The sequence below is a fragment of the Phragmites australis genome, chromosome 18 (genome assembly GCF_958298935.1).
Source record: "Phragmites australis chromosome 18, lpPhrAust1.1, whole genome shotgun sequence".
In the NCBI taxonomy this organism is placed as follows: domain Eukaryota; kingdom Viridiplantae; phylum Streptophyta; class Magnoliopsida; order Poales; family Poaceae; genus Phragmites; species Phragmites australis.
Window position 1 is genome coordinate 11,806,022 of NC_084938.1, and position 5,931 is coordinate 11,811,952.

Genomic DNA, 5,931 nt, shown 5'->3' on the forward strand with positions numbered 1-5,931 from the left:
CTTTCACCAAAACCTCCCAAAAATAGAGAGCTTTACAAAATCTCCGGTAAGAATGGAGAACCTTTCACAGGCATCCGAAAAAAACGGGGGGCCTTTTCCAAACCTCCGCACAACGGAGAGCCTTCACAAAAACCTCCGCACCATGAAGAGACTTCCAAAAAAACCCTACGATGGAGATGTTTCTTCGAAAACTCCGCCAGGCCAAAAGATTTGGAAAAGACCTAGCAGGAAAGGTACCCCAGCATCTTGAAGGCTAATGTCTCCGTGCCGAAAGGAGTACACAACCCACTAGCCTCTTAAGAGGCACATTAGGCCAATCAAAGGGGTATATAAATCCCCTTCCCTACAGGGAAAGGTATGACCCACGTGACTCCCAAACACGCATGGTAAAAGATAAAATAACTACCCTACCATCTCCTTTAAAGGAACATTTCATACATCATTATTGTTATACTAACATTCAATAAAAGCCCATGCTGCGTGGCACGGGAAACATAGTGGAACCCCCAACTATCCATTATAGGGACAACAAGTCCGGGCAACGGCTAAGGGCTGAGGGGGTCGTGGACCCTCTCTTCTGCCCGGCCTTAAGCTACACCTCCAATGCGCCATCTCCAGGCACCAGACAGAGTACCTTCGGAGCCGGGGAGCGGCTAAGGGCCGAGGGGGTCGCGGACCCTCTCTTCTGCCAGGCCTTCAGCTTCACCTCCGATGCACTGTCGCTAGGCTTCAGACAGAATACCTCCGAAGCCGGGAAGTGGCTAAGGGCCGAGGGCGTCGGGGACCCTCTCTTCCACCTGGTCTTCGGCTTCGCCTCTGACGTGCCGTCACCAGGCTCTGGACAGAATACCTCCGGAGCCAGGCAACAGCTAAGGGCCGAGGGGGTTGCGGACCCTCTCTTCTGCCTGGCCTTCGGCTTCGCCTTCGACGCGATGATGCCAGGCTTTGGACAGAATACCTCCGGAGCCAGGCAATGGCTAAGGGTCGAGGGGGTCACGGAACCTCTCTTCCGCCCGGCCTTCGGCTTCACCTCCAACACGCTGTCGCGAGGCTCTAGACATAATACCTCCGGAGCCAGGCAGCGGCTAAGGGCCGAAGGGGTTGCGGATCCTCTCTTCCACCTGGCCCTCGGCTTCACCTCCGCCGCGCCGCCGCCGAGCTCTGGACAGAATACCTTCAGAGCCGGGTAGCGGCTAAGGGCCGAGGGGGTCGCGGACCCTCTCTTCCGCCTGACCCTCAGCTTCGCCTCAAACGCGCCATCGCTAGGCTCTGGACAGAATACCTCCAGAACCAGGTAGCAGCTAATGGCCGAGAGGGTTGCAGACCACCTCTCTTGCCTAAGCCTTCGGCTGAGCGTCTAACACATCGTCGCCTTCTACCCGGGCAGTTGCTAAGGAACCCAAAGGGTCAAGGATCGCCTCCGAAGCTCATCTCCAGAGGTTCCAGAGGGACTCCACTGAGTTAGAAATCTGGAACAAATTAGGAAGAAGTACGCAATAACCAGAGATGAGGAGATCACCACTACTCCACCCAATTCTCCACAGTTAGCCTAAGTATCCACCAATCGTCAGAAAAACTAGCCATCGCCTTCGAAAGGGAGGAAGAAGTATGGTTAGGAGGCACGAAAGCACGTACGCATTCGGCTACCACTTCAAAAGGTCCTCTCGCATTGCGATATGGAGGAAGACACGACCGTTCCCAAAGACCCACGTTATATTATTAAATAACCAGTACATCTAGGGGATAGAAACTAAAACAACCGAACAGAAACTTGCCACAAAGAAGATAGATCCCTGCGGAGCAAAATGAGGGAGAAAGAGTACAAGGTGACTAAGTTCAGCCATGACATGGATATATCATGGCGTCACCAAGTACGACATCCTGGTGACCGCCTTCACCTCCAACGGTTCCCGGCAGGGGCCACACATGAGATGGCATATGCGCCTCATCTGCGGCCTGCCATTGCAGAAACCGATGCAGTAGCCGGCTCCTGAGCTGCCAGAAGACGCTGAGGAGTCCGAGGAGGTCACCAGTGAGGCCCTCTCCCTCGCCTTCCCGGCCTCGTCCTGCTTTACCGCTGACCCCATTGACCCAAGCTCACTCACCCTTAGCGGGAGATCCCAATAGATCTCCTCGTCATCATCGGAGATATCGATGGTCTCGACAGGCACGCCCTTCCCGACCAAAGATCAGGCTAGAGCAGTGAACAACCACCTCCCCTGCAGGGGAGGAGGCTGTTTCTCCACCGACGCCTCTACCGATGACCGAAATATCCTAGCTCCCGAAGGAGCTGTCGAGACATCAATGTCTCCGAGGAGGATGAAGAGGAAGACGATGCCATACTCAAGTTAAGGATAACTACTTGCTCGTGGGCTGTGGAGGCTCCAACCGGGTAACCCAGGCTTTATACCCGAGCCACGTAGCCGCGTAGGTCCGGAGGATGAAGCTGGATGAACATCGCCGTATCCTCCCATTAAGACTACTAGGGGAGGGGACAGTGGCCCTACCCAGTTTCTCTCCAACACGTGGCAGCACTATATGACGAAATGCCGCATTTTCTCACGCAGACGTCCCGTTGCATTAATGACCCAAACCTCTTTTAGCGCGTGATAGGATCGGGGGCACAAGATCCCTCACATTATGCAGTCAGAACGTAGCAGTGACACGTCTTGTCCCGCTAGGCGAGCATACGGGATTCTCCTAAACTACACGAAATCTCTACTCTAGTGACTTCGAAAGACAAAGAATCACCATCAGGCATCCTTGATATGATGCCAGGCTCGGGTTGATTTTCCCTCTGCATCCTCTCCCCCATCCAAAACGTCGGGGTCCGAGAATGAGGGGGTATTGTTGGGGGGGGAAATAAGCCAACCTGAGGATAATGGTTGAAGAGTACCATCCAAATCCCCCAGAGCCTTGATCTACGAATCCCCAGCTAAAGGCTCGATCTCTGAGGTCATCAAGTCCCTTCACGGTACCTCTTCGTACCTATGAAGCCTTCCCTTAGCTTAACTGGCTCAGCCTCCCGAAGCCTTGGTCCCTCGAAGCCTCAGCCTCCCGAAGGCTCATTCTGCCCGAAGCCCCAGACTTTCGGAGCCTTGCTTCCCGAAGCATTGACCTCCCAGAGCCATGCATCCCCAAGCATTCACCTCCTGGATCCATGCCTCCCGAGGCCCCCCGCCTCGGGATGATCAGGCCACCTTCTCAAAGACAGCAGGGTGTTTTAGCAGTCCCTGAGAAGATCTACCGAAAGAAGAAGCATCAGTCGTGCTTTGCCTGTCAAGAAGTGACTGGCATTAAAGGCCTAGGCTGATGGGCACTACACTGACATCTTGGCATAATGGAGGCTATCCTGACACCCCTGACAGTGTGGCGCTGGGCAGCAATTGGTGACCGGCTCACCGCACTGGAGGGGGCAGGCACCACGATAGTTACCACGGTGGATACTTACGTCCCCAATAGGATAGAAAGTAGTTATCCGAGATGAGGTCCAGTAATTTGGTCAGGTCCCAGATATTCGTACATTACGATAACTTGTAGGCCAAGCTACACATGGCCCTATAAATAGGGGGCCATGGTCGTTTGGGAAGGAAAGGCAGAGAAAAAAGATGGACACAGAGAACGAATCACAACAAACCTGTGATTCTCCCCCCAGATCGATCCATTTTCCTACCATCAATATACTCATGGTGTTCCTTCCTCTCAAACTTCGTCTCCTAGCTTTAGTCTCCTCCTTAGAAGAAACTCTCGCCGTATTTGCTGGGGCAAGACGAACTCTTGTTCCAACAATGCCTCTTCAAAGCATCCAACAAGGATTTCCATGAATCCCAAAATAGCTCTCTATCTAGTTTCTCTATCTCTCTGCTACGTTGTGGTGCCCTGTTCTGCGCTCTCTATTTATAGGGTAGCCACATGCTCAGATGTGACTGAATCGAACTACAACTCCCTATCATATTCAATATGGTTTCTATACTCTTCTAATCACAAGAGGACAAACAACTTCCGCATGGTCTCCCAATCTCAATCACTCGAATCGTCAATTTATATGCTATAAAAAACATGAATATCAAAAGTATGTCATTGTTTTGATTAAAAAGACATATAACAAGATGCCAATTTTGATGTCAAGAACTTATCATAATTCTTTTGCAAGGAATTATATGCACCATCAGCCTAATGGGCAATTAAAGCTCTGATACCACTTGATGCGGAGATGCCTGACCTTCCGTAGGTAATATGATAAATCGATTTAGTGGAGCTTTGACGTTGATGATTCAAAGACTCCGATCAGAACAGATTAATAACCCTCACAACCACTACACCACTACTCCATGGTTATCAACCGTGCTAAGACGTGATTGACCTCGTCAAGAAGGATTTTCCTACCAGTTAATCTAAGCCACAAGTAAGAACATTTAGATGCAATCTGAATATTGCTGATTACAAATCAAGTACTCAAGTTGGGGTTCAACAAACCGATAAACGGTGAAACTGTCAAAAATAGAATAATCTAAGCTAATCCCAAGTCTAAACTATAAAGGCTACTGTATATTTATAGGGAGACGTGGGGAGGTCGACCTAGGGTTGTGCAACCGTGGAAAGAGGCATACACAACTTGGACTCCGACCCAGACACGATTACAAGACCCAACTAGGTCCAAAACGGTGGTGTAACACCTTACTTCTTTAACTCTAACTAAACAATAAGAAATATTTGGTCAAGCTCATATTCATTGGAAAGGGCTCATCGTAAGTTTTTTAGAATGTCCAAGATCGCCTAATATGGACTTCGTATGAGAGAGTTCTGCCCATTTTACTGACATGCTGTCCTGAGACTCGACCACGACCACGACAACGACTTCGACCATGACCAAGACTAGAGCTTAGCCTCGAGTCCGAGTAGACTTGGCCTTCAAGGGGCGACAGCCGGGTAAGGTTGTGGTGCTTTTCCTATGTTCCTAAGTAATAAAATATCAAAAGAATTCAGTAGTAATCCATCCAAGGAAGCATGGAGAGCAAAAAACAAGTTCACCTGGTGGTCTAATTATCATGCATGTGCTCTTGTAATTGAACCTTGTATGATTTGAGGATTATTGGCGGTATTAATCGTATCTAAAGGAGCCATGGGCTCATCAGCCCCCTACCTCAGAGGCCCAGTAGCAGCATAGCAAGGGCCCTGCTGTGTCCCTAGGGGCTGCAGGTAGCGCCCTTGCTGTGGATGCTGCCTTGGCTAAACAACAGTCGCGCGTGGTGGCCCTGTAGGTTCAGCTGAAGGAGATACAGGTGGCCATGCGGGACATGCAGCAACCTGCCCGTGTAACTGAATGTACTTGATGTCACCTAGAGGGGGGGGGGGTGAATAGCCATTTTATAAAAATTAAAACTTCACCAAAGATTAACAAAATCCGGACACTCTGGTTCAATCTAGAGAATCCGGGGTCTGGAGACTCTGAGCTAACCTAGATAGTCCGGCCTGTATAGGAAATTGAAAACTAAGCGAGTCTAGTTGGATATAAAGGTTATCATAGGTTCTAATTGATGTAAGAGCTTCTTTTAACAAACCACTTGCAATTACAACCTCACAAACAAGTAGATCGAGGCATACCCCCCAACAAAAACAACTAGAACAAGAGAAACATGCAATATTGTAATGGAGACAAGATTTTGTTTTCTGAAGTTCGGATCAAACAACCCTACGTCTCCGTTGAGGTGCTCACGAAGAGTCGTGTCTCTTTCAACCCTTGTCCTCACCAAGCGACCATGAAGATCGAGCTTGGGCTTATTCAAGAGTTCCTCTTCCCTTGCGGAGGCGAGAAGAACCTTCACAAACTTCTCGGGGCACTCCACAAGCTCGGGTGCTCTCCGGGCGACAACTAACTGTCTAGGAGCTCCAAGAGTAAAGAACATGAATCGATGACTTGACAGTGAACTC